At 49.0% G+C, this 12,937-nt stretch overlaps 1 protein-coding gene across 1 annotated transcript in view; it reads right to left on the bottom strand.

Moving 5' to 3' along the window:
- Positions 1-12,937, bottom strand: part of CELF6 (CUGBP Elav-like family member 6) — a 193,421-nt gene that overhangs the window by 47,565 nt on the left and 132,919 nt on the right. The gene's annotated exons all lie outside the window — the stretch shown is intronic.

Genomic DNA, 12,937 nt, shown 5'->3' with positions numbered 1-12,937 from the left:
GAAAGCCAAGACCTCTCCCATCATCCCTTGACTCCAGGAACTGGGGATTTAAGAGAAACATGACATATTGCAGGACTTGCAAGAGTCAACACAATGTGTTTACCTGGTTGGCGAGTTCTGTTGGGGCTTTGGACAAAGTCTTGGAGCAAGTTAGACGGAAAGGCTTGGTAACAGAAAGATTAATATATCGCTTGTATTGGTCTGCTTTCTGATGGCCTCACTGTACACTCTGGTTATTTCAGATTATTCCCCATTCTATATGAGTGGGATAGCTTTGGCAATGGGGTTGGGGTGTGGTATTGGAATGTCATTATTTGGCTCCATCCCTAATGCTTCATCTCTGGCAGTGGTCAACAGGCAAAGATTGTATCTGACCAGTTGTGCCCTGTTCTCCGTGTGGCTGGGATGGGGCAGAGGTGGGGTGGGGTGGAGGGCAGGGCAGGAGTCAGGATTATGCCTTTCCCATCTCAAAAGAAATTCTGATCTTTTGAATCATGTTTTCATTTGGAATTGGAACAAAATGTCAAAAATCTACCACAAAGTGAAATTTTCAAAATGTTTCACATTGGGTCAATTACAAAGTTTGGAATCACCTTCAAGCTTCTTAAACAATTAGTGTTGATGATACAAAGCACAATACATTTTGAACTGAAAGACTGAAACATGATGTTCTGAAAATGAGAAAACATTCTGCTTTGACTCTGCCACAATGACTTCCTTTTGATGAGAGGCAAGGATTTTTGTGGGTGATATCTTTTATCGGACCAACTACATGGTTGGGATAGACGCAGACAAGCTTTCAAATGCAATGCATTATTGCACTCGAAAGCTTGTCTAGGTCTACCCCAACCATGTAGTTGGTTCAATAAAAGATATCATGCAAAAAACTCCTTGCCTCTTGCCTATTTCCTGAATCATCACAGCTACAACATCACTTTCTTTGGATAATATTTTCTAAACAAATCTGGTCAAAATTAGCATACCACTGCTGCCCTCCCCCTCCTCCCCCCCAACCCCAAGATTTCAGGACACTGAAATGCCATTTTCCAAAGGAAAAATGTTTAGTTGGAAGATTTTGGTGCAGCTCTACTTGGGGTGCATTGCTATTCCTCCACACACACACAAGCATACACCATGAGGATCATCTGTCCTGAAGCAAGATATTTTACTGCTTGATCTCAGCCTGGACAGCTACAAATAAAGAGTGACTTTCCCAGTGCTTGTTCTCACTGCACAGGGAAACATTTCAGAGACACTTAACTGCAGACAAGCCTGTGGGTCTATAACGAACTCTCTCCGGTGAAGGTGAAGTCAAAGATGCCTCCAAGAGACCTCAGACCTAAACCTCCTTGCTTCCTTGTTTCTGTGCCCAGGGAGGGCACTATAAAGAGGGTGGTGTGTTAAGTAAACAAGAAGCAATGTGGATAAGGGTTAGACAGTGGCCATGGAGCCTTTAGTTCAACATCAACCCAGGTCTATGGTCGTTAGTGCCCCAGGACCTCTAAAGCTGGTCGTACATTTTCCAATAACAGGGACTGCTGGATAAACCTGATTTGACAACACTAAAACATGACAGAAATGTGCTTTCAGCCTAATTTTCAACAGAAAACAATCAAAAAGCTTCCTTTTGACTTTTCTATGGTAGAATAAAAAGTATCTGGAAGAGTGCCATTGAAATGAAGCACTTTGACTGTAAAATCATTCCGGTATCATCAAACTGAAATGTACTGGAAGTTTTTGCTTCGCAGGAAGTTTCAACACTTTGTTCTGCTCTGGGATGAAAGGAAAGTGATGTATGGACTAGGCAGGCTGACCTCCTCTTTCAGCCTAGAGAAGCAAGCTGAGTCTGGCAAGGATAGCATAGGTGTGTAGTGGTTGTAAGGACAGCTGATAAGGAAAGACCATACAAGGCTAACAGGCCACTCCTGAGCTTCTACCCCCCTTTAAAGAAAAGGACACTGCAGAGAGTGAAGTGGGTCACTCGTGGGAAGAGCAAGAGATTTCCTTCTTGGAAAGAAAATCAGGTCGTTAGTCTCGACCAAGTGCCCAGGAGGGCATGGCTCAAATGAACCGCCTCTTTGAAGGGGCTGTGTGTTGGGGTGAGAGGCACCGACAGAGCTGAGAGCTCAGGACTGGACTAGGAGGGCGATGAGATAAGGAGAGGTGCATTGGTATAGCTCAGAGCCCCAGGGGAACCTCTCACGGTGCCTGCCTCCTGCCAGTGCTACCTTCCCTTCATGTACTAAGTTATTCCACTCATCCCAGCCAACCAGTCAGACCATGCAGGGTGAGGTGGAGCACAGCTGGGGGGCAGCGGAGGGTGAGCGGGGAAAGAGAGAGAGACAGAGAGACTATTAAGTAACAACAATTGCATTTTTATGATTGACTATCAGAATAACCCACAGTCTCTGGCCATGCCCAAGGGACATAAATAACTTAAACACGATAGAAGTGAGGGTAAATAATGAGAATTTCATGATTATTACCAGCATCTGTCTTCTGCGGCCTGTATGGCCGGGCTGAGCGCTAATGGCATTTGACAAAGAAAATAAGGTGCCCTGTCAGAGTGTGGCCTGGAAAATAAATAAATAATGGCAGGAGACGATTAATGCTTTGTCTGTTAAGGCACCGGGAAAATTAGTTAAGGGAATAGGGCTCATATATTGTCTAGTTAAACATAAACCATCTCTATAAGAGCTGGGCTTCTATTGAGCTGTACGATTCGGCCTGGTTTAAATTTCTTTGACAGCTCCATGCTCTGGCTTTGCTCTCCACCTCCCAGGCTTTCTTCCTTTGCCTGTCCTTGGACTGCAGGTAACCTCAAACGGGGACCGCGGCGTGCGTCTTAGCAGAGCTTGTCAGAACATGAAGGATATTCTGGCCTGGGGTGACTGTCAGGAGGAATAGCTGTTCTGGGCTAACTCCATGCACAGGCAAGCCCTTAAGCGTTGGTTAGGGTGCTAGGCTGGGACTCAGGAGGCCCAGTTCTGCCACAAACTTGCTGTGTGCCCTTGGGCAAGCGGTAGCACAACAGGGGAGGGGACCAGCCTCAGGTGTGAACTATGATGGGGCACCAGAAGTCCTTACCATGGTAGGGGCAGCCATTTGGCTATAGGAGATGGGCAGCATAGCACTGCATCTGGGGGATGAGGGGAGTGGGGGACAAGTGGAATGATGCTCCCCTTCTCCCAGGATCTTTCCTCACAGTAGGTGCTGTCCTGTGCTTAGTAGTATATCTGGGGTGGGGGGGGTAAATGGGGCCCAGGGGGTGGGGGCGGGGTGTCCCAGGGAGCTGGCACCATGGGTTGCTGCTGCCCAGCTCTGCCACTGCTGCCCTCCCTCCCCCCTAGTGCTGAATGAGCTCGCTATAGCTCTGTGGGCAAGTGACCTAGACTCTTTGGTCCCATCTTTATAAAGGGGATAACCACCCTGCCCCCACTTCACACAGGACTGTAAGGATAAATACATGCAGCTCTGAAAGATAAAGAAATGCCTGCCCATACCCCTGTCCCCAGCCTCAGAGCTGAATGTGTCATTTGCCTGTACAATGTACCCCCCACCCCACTGCCAATGGCATGTGCCTTTGTCCTGCAGGTGCGTGTGGACATGCCCAGATAACTAGCCCTCATGGACATCTCTGCAAACCTCTACAGAGAACGCCCAGTAGTAGGGGACTCACTGGAGTCTGTGGGGTTGAGTTGGGCTAACGAGCCCCCATGAAGCAGCCACCACAACCGTTGCTTGCTTCATTCTAAATTATGGGAAGGCTCAATGGGCTGCCAGCCTGACCTGCCTGCTGCTACCCAAGGAGGTGCCCTGCACTCAGGGCTGCACAGTCCAGCAGACAGATACTGCTGCTCCTACGTACTGGTTGGACATCTTTCTCCTCCCTTCCAGATCCAGAAAACTTATTTACGGGGATAAATGCAAACTGGAGGAGTCTCCACCCCCATCCCCAGAGAGTGCACAGCCTGTGACTGCATGTCCAAACTCACCCCATCAGAGGGTTGTCTTTGCCAGGAGCTGAAAAGCAATAACACTACAAGGGGCTCTACCCATGCCTCCTCCCTGAGCTCAGCTATGCTTTGCTCTCCCTAGAGGACCTTCTGCATCCTAGTTCCCTAGTCCCTCTGGCACACTGATACCCCTTCCTTCCCAGTGATAGTCAGGTTGGAGCAATCTAGGCTGCCTTCTGTCATGACCAAGCACTGACGGTATTTAGTCTTCACTCCAGATCCTTGGGGGTTTCAGTAGAAAAGTCCTGCATTCTTAGACAGAGATTTAGAGCCTGCTACCCAAAAAAGCATGTGTCAACCTGCCTGGCAGGGATAAGCAGCATAAATCCTCAATTTTCAAGGCAGCCCTGCCCTTGTCTCCACAGTGCTATGGAGGAATTTGCCCCCTGTGTGCACTATAGTGGGCTAGGGGCCATCAAACAGGGTTTTAAAACATCACCTCCCTCTGAAGCATTGAACACAAAGGCCAGTGATGTGACCTGGACAGGCCAGGGGCTAGATCTGAAGACCAAAGATTCTGATCCAGCAGGGCTAGAGGCAGGCTCTTAGGCTAAAGGGACCAAAGGCTGTTTTTCCTGTAACACAGTACGATGCCCTTGGGGGCAGAGAGAAGGCAGGGCTTGATTTGAATGGATACGAAGGGGATTTCTGATTGAGGCTGCTGGGCACTGACAGACCCTGGGGTATCCTTAGGTGCCCATAATAGACTCCAAGCCTTCACCAGGCCTTAAATCCCTTAGTAGATGTGGAATGGACAGCAATGTGGCCTGGACCTCTGATCTTTCCTCCACCAGTCCTTGCACCACTGGTGGAGGAAGGACCGGAGGGATTTGTTCCACAGGAGGAAAGGAGGCAAGCTCCTGTCCAGAAGAGGAGATGTAGGGTAGTGGTAGTGGGAGACTCACTCCTGATGGGGACAGAGGGTGCCATTTGCCGGCCGGATCCCTTCACATGGGAGGTCTGCTGCCTTCCGGGGGCCTGTATCCAGGATGTAATGGAGAGAATTACAAAATTCATCCGGCACTCTGATCACTACCCCATGCTGCTCATCCATGTGGGCATGAATGACACAGCCAAGAACAACCTTGGGCGGGTAATGAGTGACTACAGGGCTCTGGGGGCTGGGGGTGCAGGTGGTTTTCTTTTCCATCCTCCCAGTCTGCGGCCAGGGTCTCTGGAGGGACAGTTGTATTAAGGAGGTCAACTGGAGGCTCAGGAGATGGTGCCACAGTGAGGGTTTTGGATTCTATGATCATGGAACGCTGTTCCGGGATAAGGGCTTGTTGGGAAGAGATAGCATCTACCTCACACCAAGGGGGAAGAAACAGTTTTCTTCCAGGATGGGTGAGTTGCTGGAAAGGGCTTTACACTAGGTGCATCAGTGAATGGGTGTGCAGAAGCGAATGCAAGCTGGGGGACAGCCAAGCAGGAAGGACGTAGAGTGTGGTCAGGGAGGTGTCGAGAGGCAGGAATGATGTCGGGGCAGCGGGGAACTGGGGGACTTAAGTGTCTGTACACAAACGCTAGGAGTATGGGGAATAAGCAGGAGGAACTGGCACCCCTGCTAGCAAACAGGGAATATAATCTCGTTGGAATAATGAAGACCCGGTGGGATGCCTCACATTACTGGGCTATATGCATAGAGGGCTACAGGCTGCACAGAAGAGATTGGGTAGGGAAGAAGGGAGGAGGTGTAGCTCTCTATGTAAAGGAGCGATATGCCTCCTTGAAGATCCACATTGGTTTAACAGAAGGGCAACCTGAGACCTTGTGGGTTAAGGTTTGGGGGGGCAAGGGGGCGAGGAGAAGGGGACTTGATGGTAGGCATCTACTACAGACTGCCACACCAGGAAAAGGAGCTGGATCTTGAATTTTCCAGAGAACTGATGGAGGCTGCATGTTCAAGGGACATGGCTGTCATGGGTGACCTCAATTACCCTGATGCATCTGCTGGGAGGAGCACTTGGCCAGATCTGACTGGTCATGTAGGTTTTCGACCTGCATGGAAGAAGTTTATTTAGTACAGGAGGTGAACGGGCCAACCAGGGGGAAGGCTCTGTTGGATTTGGTTCTAGCCAAACGAGATGACCTGGTGGGAGATCTGAGGATTGAAGATAATCTGGAAGATAGTGATCACAAGATGACAGAATTCACTATCCATCGTAGGGCAGGGAAGTCAGCCAGTAGCGCAGAGGTCTTGACTTCAGGAAGGCTGACTTCAATGAGTTTAGGAAAATAGTGGGAGAGACCCTATGGGAAGAGGGACTAGAAGGGAAGGAAGTTCAAGAAGTGGTCGTTCCTCAAAGGAACGATCCTCAGAATGCAGAAAAGGTCCATTCCTGTATGTAGGAAAGGTGGTAAAGGGGCTGGGAAGCCCCCTTGGCTTACCAGAGGAGTCAAAGAGTGCTTAAAAAAGAAAAAGGAGGCTTACAGACAGTGAAAACAAGGGGTAGTCACCAAGGAGGAATACACAATTATAGCCTGTATTTGTAGGGAGAGGATAAGGAAGGCAAGGGTGGTGACCAAGATCAGGCTGGTGACTGAAATCAAGGACAACAAGTCCTTCTTTAGGTATATAGGGAGCAGGAGGAAGACCATTGGAAATGTGGGGCCCTTGCAAAATGGGACAGGACAGCTGATAACAGACAATCAGTAGAAAGCTGAACTCTTTAATGAATACTTTGCATTGGTGTTCCTGCATATAAATGGTGGACACCCACCTGGTCAGATATTGGATGGATGCAGGAGGGGTGATTGCCAACCAATGGTCAATGCTGAACTCGTGAGGAAGCACAGAGAGTGGCTGAATGTCTGCAAGTTGGCAGGACCTGAGAGTGCGGAGGGAATTGGCTGGAGTCATTGTGGGACTATTGGAAAAGGTATCTGAAGACTTGTGGTGCTTGGGAGAGGTCCTGGATGACTGGAAAAGGGCCAATGTTGTGCCAGTCTTTAAGAAGGGAAGGAGGGAGGATTCACGAAATTACAGCCCAGTTAGTTTGACTTTGATACCCGGTAACATTTTGGGAAAAAATATCATGAAATCCATTTGTGAGAGACTGGCAGAAGGCTTGATGCTGAAGGATAGCCAACACAGTTTTGTTGCAGGCCAGTTGTGTCTGACCAACCTCGTCTCCTTCTACGATCGAATAATGAACCACTTAGATGTGGGAGATGCGGTTCATGTCATATACTTGGATTTTAAAAAGATCTTTGATGATGCTCTTATATAAAAATTGGGGAATTGTGGGCTGGCAGAGTCCATGATCAGGTGGGTTGGGAAGTGGCTAAAGGGTCAAATCCAGAGATTGCTAGTGGACAGGTCTGCATTGTCTTGGCAGGTGGTGGCCATTGGTGTCCTGCAGGGTTTGGTTCTTGGCCCCGTGCTGTTCAACATCTTTAACAACGATTTAGATGAGGATGTGGAAAACACGCTGGCCAAGTTTGTGGACGATACTAAGTTATGGGGAAAAGCGGACATGCTAGGAGATAGGATTTGGATCCAAGTGGACCCAGACAAGCTGGAAAGGTGGGTGGAGTTCAAGATGCAATTCAATAAGGATAAATGCAGAGTGCTTTATCTGGGGAGAAGTAACCAGCGACATGTATATAGCTTAAAAGGAGATGTTCTGATCAGCATGATGGCTGAAAGGGACCTCGGGATTATGATTGATCACAGGATGAACATGAGCCACTAGTGAAAAGCTGTAGTCAACACAGCTAATAGTATACTGGGATGCATTAGCTGATGCATTGTGAGCAGGGCTAAGGAAGTGATACTTCCTCTCTACTCGGTGTTGGTGAGATCCCAGCTGGCGTACTGTGCCCAGTTCTGGGTGCCGCACTTGAAAAAAGATGTGGAGAATCTTGAAAGGGTCCAGAGAAGGGCCACAAGAATGATTAAGGGCCTGGAGGATAACCCTTACGAGGAAAGACTAAGGGATCTGGGACTGTTCAGCCTGGGGAAGAGAAGACTGAGGGGGACTTGGTGGCCATCTATAAGTATGTAAGGGGTGAATATCGGGAGCTGGGAGAAAAACTGTTCACTAGGGAGCCCCACGGGAGGACAAGGAACAATGGCCATAAAGTGTTAGAGGTTGGTTTCAAGTTGGATGTAAGGAAGAACTTCTTTACCATAAGGGTGACCAGAATTTGGAACAGACTTCCCAAGGAGGTGGTACAGTCCCTAACCGTGGAAGTCTTCAAGAGGAGACTGGACAGACACCTTGCTGGGATCATTTGATCTCGGCAGTATTCCTGCCCAGAGCAGGGGGGCTGGACTTGATGATCTTTCAAGGTCCCTTCCAGCCCTTAATTTCTATGGCTCTATGATTCCATGGACCCTAACCCTTCAATCCTAATCTGGCACATCTAGCACTGAGGCTGAATGCTTTGCCAGGCTAGGCCACAAGCACACTCTGTCCAGGAAACATTGTGAGTCCTTTGGTTAAAGAGGCTGCCAGCGTGCTCTGGAGAGAGCTGTGTTGGGAGGTGGCAGGAGGATGGGCTAGGAGAGGGTTTGGGGATGCAGATCCAGGAGGGGGAGTCTGAAGGGGGTGGCCTCAACACCAGCCAGGTTCCTTCTGCACTGTGCTGTGTTCTGGAGCCCGGTGGAAGCAGCTAGCTTGCACTCTCCTTCCTATTGATTTTTAATCCCTCACCAATTACATTCTGTAAGTGGGTAATTTATTTCCTGGGTCCCTCTGGGATGCGCCAGAGGTTGCGCTTGCACCAGCTGAGTCGTGTTTAATAACTGCATCTCACTTTGAATACAGTTATACACCCTGCTATAGAGACTGAACACACACCCCTGACATGCCAGGGATGCCTGGTCTGGCTGGAAATACTGGTACTCTCTCACCTGCCCACCTCAGTGTCTCCTCCTCTGAGGCGCAGGTTCCCTCCCCTTCATAGGGGAAGGCAGGATCACCAGTGTCCATCTGAGGAGCAGATGCCTTGTTTGAGAGGAGGCAGGGACAAAGCTGACATTTGTCTTGTCCTGGCTCTTGCTCATGCTGCAGCACCCTGAGCTAGGGGAGTGGGCTGTCCTCTCGCAGGCTGTACAGTGCTAAGAACAACAGGGCCCTGGCTGGGGTGGGCCTTCCAGGCAAGACTGCAAAAGTACAGATGGAGAAACCGAGGTATGGCCCAGAGAAGAGGACAGCAGTGGCAAATGGGAATCTTGTGGCTTCCTGACCCCTGGTTCAGAGCCTTACTAGCCAGAGCCTTCTTCCTCCCAAGGCCAGGACAAAGCCTCGTCTCTCTTCCAAGGTCTCACTCTCTGCTCTCATAGCCCCATTTCACACAGCACTAATCCTACATCACCAGAATGGTGCCTGCTGTCTAGCAGCTAGAGCAGAGGATCAGAGATGTGGCCCCAAGCAAACTCCAGAACCCCATGATCTCCGAGCACCCTCATACACCCCTACTCTAACTACTTCACCACGGTACTGGGGCCAGAGTGCGCTTGGAGCTAACGGCCAGCACTAGTTTCCCTGCCTCATGCTGCCGCAGAGCCCTCCCGATGGCATCGGAATAGGTAATGCCTGGCCTTAAATTAGCTCCCGGCTTTTATTTTTAAACTCCGCTCTGGTGCAATCGCTAAATATGCTCCTTTCACAAGCTGCGTATGGCCGTAAATTTAAATCCGTACTATTACAGGCCTCTATCCTAGTTATAAATTAAGCTGGTGGCATGTGGAGTGTGTGTTGTGCTGTGCGTTCAGTTAGAGGACAGTCTCCTCCTGCATTATAAATAGCACCATGACTTGGCCTGGGGATCACTGCTCAGGAGGGGAGGAACGAGACATCCACTGTACTTCGCTTCTGATCCTTTTCTCAGCCTGTTTCCCACTGGTCATGTGGGAAGACAACAGTGTCACCAGCCCCTTGTCACCTGGCACTGCAGAAGGGCAAGCCAGGGATAGGGCTCAGCTCCATCTTTGCCAAATGCACAGCCCCTGACAACTGCACTAAGGGAGAATCCCCTTCTGTTGTCTGCAGCATGGGGTATATGTCACTTCAGAGCTGGATGGTAAATGGAAAACAGCATTTCCCCTCAATGCATTCCTGTGGGAATGTCCCAAGTGGCTCGAAGCATGAGTGAATGTGTATCCAGCTGCAGGCTGTGGGGGTTTGGTTGGGAGAGGGTACCAAATGAGAAGCCTGGGTCCTGCCAGCTTTACTAGCTATGAGTCTGCCTTCCTCTCCAATGGCCCACAGAGCTGGGGCCTTCTGAACTAACATTGAGTGCTGCTGGGTGGGGCAGACTGGTTTCATCAGCAGTGAACCCCACCTGGTCTTCCAGGTGACCAGCCCTCGGAGACACTATCTAGCCGATTTCATGACTATTTTAATTTCCGTTTTAGTGTGGCCACAGACCCGGGACAGCTGGAAAGGAAAACCCAACAGCCTGGGGTGGGCACAGGAGAACCAAGTGGCCGTGCTCACGTGGCAGTCAGCATGGGCTAGTGAACACAGCACTGGTGCAGAGGACAGGAGACCTGGTTGCTACTGCAGTCTCTGTCCCTGACCAGGTGGGGGTCCTCATCACCGCTGGGGGCTCTAGCCCTAGCTCTATCAAAAGAGGTCTGGGAATGTGGTGTGGAGGTGCTGCCTGCTCTCCAAGGAAGGAGCTGTTGACTATCATTTGCCAGTACAGCACCTACTGCACAGCAAGGGCCTCATTTAGGATGCAGCTGCTAGGTGCCAGTGTAGTACAGGCAACAGCTGCTGGGATTAGAGATTCCTAGGTCATATCGCCGCAAGGGAACTTTGGGATCATCTACTCTGACTTTAACAGGGAAGTGAAACTTGACAAGGCCACAGAGCCTAGTGTAGTGGGGCAGAACTTTCATGAAAAGGGCTTTTGCCTTGAAACATATGAAAGGCCAAATTTCTGTATATTCTGGTGCAAGCAGCTCATTTGCAGTTCCTGAAACCAAAGCAAAATGCCTAGGGATGGAGGATTCACTCAAAAGTATCTACCTTGGATGTTTGCATTTCCATATGAGCAGGCAAAGTTTTCTATGACATCTGATCATTTTTGCAAAACCCCAAAGAAATGCAAAATTTCAAACACTGCGGTTTTCTAATTTAGTCACCAATGCTGTCCATGCACAGCAAAACGCTGCAAAGCAAAGAAATAGCCCCTGCAGCCATGTTATTTGTTATATTGCTTTTCCTCCAAGAATCAAACTCAAGGGAAGACATTTTATTTTAAATTCAATTGGCCAAATGCTAAGCCCCAGTCTGCCTGCTTTGGGATTTCCTGTAGAATAACTGAACTGGGTGCCAGGAAATCCAGATGAATAAATAGAAGTTAAGCAAACACATAAGCCTTGTAACATCAACAGCATCAGAGCACTTCTTGCAGAACTGTAAAGGGCTTGAATGAGACATACTGTATGAGGACAGTACATAAACACTCTAATATCTTCTTATGAGAGTGGTTCCTATTCCCAAACCTGACTGGGAGCTCACCCTGCCGTTCCAGTCCTCGTGTTCCATACGCAGCTCTGCCAAATCCCCCTAGCTTCTATCCACAGCCCCAGTCTGAATGGTCCCACTACTGAAATACCAGTGCTCCATCAGTCTTGACCACCACCTCCTCTCATCTACAATACATGTCGCATAGCTTCTAAGGGCCAATTGTGATCTAGGCCGCATTGTGGTGTGTGCTGTGTATGGTGCACACAACAAAACAGCACCCATGAGCAGACTGTCAGAGTTGGCCTGAGGATGACAACTCCATTTTGCAACAAATCATGAGGTTTCATTCAGCATTGGAACAAAAAACAAAGCTTTCCAAGTGTTTTTGTGAAATGGAATAGTGTCAAAATGTCCCTTTTCTGCTAAAAAAAAGTCAACTTTTCAATTCTGTGCACTCTCTCTCACCCAAGTGACCAGATGGCCCTCGATCTCAGAAACCTTCCTGGCAAAACCTTGTCAAAACTCCTGAGCCTCCATGAAATATTTCACTTCTGACAGAAAAACCCAGCACATTTCAAGAAAAATACATTTGACCAGCTCTACTTACAATGGATGTACACAGTTAGAGACAACAACTAGCAAGAGCCTAGTAGGACAAAGTGGTCCCTGAACAATGGACAGTATCTATGTACTGGGAAATAAACGGACCTTATATCAAATCTGAGAGGCAAAATCAGTTCCTACTGCCCCTGCTCAGTGTATCCCTCCTCACCCAGGTGTTTTCACCCACTCTCACTGATGGGACATCCAACTTCTGATTTTGCCCCAGCAGTCCTTTGTTGAGCAGCTGCAGACATCACAACCTTACAAAGCAGCCTGCTGCTTAAGGAGCATCAGTGATGTGCAGCCTGGTGCAGCTTGTTTACTTACATGACATATAGCAGTCCTTGAACAGAGCTGATCCTGAACGGTGAGTACAATCTATTGCCTTTCTTAGGAACTTTAGCTCAAACACCAAAATCTGGTTTCCCGGAGTACAATTCTGCCTCAAGAATCAGAAAAATCAAGCTAAATGGCAAACTCTCCTGCTACTTGCTCCAGTTCCTCCCAAAAAGACAGCATCGCAAAACTACCAACAGGACAATGGTTCTTCCAAGATGGAACAATTCACAAATAGAAACTGGGGGTTCTGCATGGCAGGGGATGCCTACCTCTGCCATACAGTGTCAGATGGTCTTCCAACTTCCTGATCCCTGGTGTAGAGCTCTACTAGCTAGATCCCTTTTCCTCCCAAGGCCTTATTCTCTGTTCTCTTAGGCCAGCTGCAAGCAGGACACTGTGGAGACAGTATGTCATGCCTGCATCATCCCTAAGCATGCCCTACTCACACACTCTAAACTGTCGGTCCAGGGCTGTTCCCAGTGGCTGCTCTTGAGACTCGGCATGGTTAAGAGCAGCCACTGGGGACGAGCCTGGCGCAGCCTTCCAGATGCA

This window comes from Alligator sinensis, unplaced genomic scaffold (assembly GCF_000455745.1).
Source record: "Alligator sinensis unplaced genomic scaffold, ASM45574v1 scaffold971_1, whole genome shotgun sequence".
NCBI lineage: Eukaryota > Metazoa > Chordata > Crocodylia > Alligatoridae > Alligator > Alligator sinensis.
This window is presented reverse-complemented; position numbering and strand designations above follow the sequence as displayed.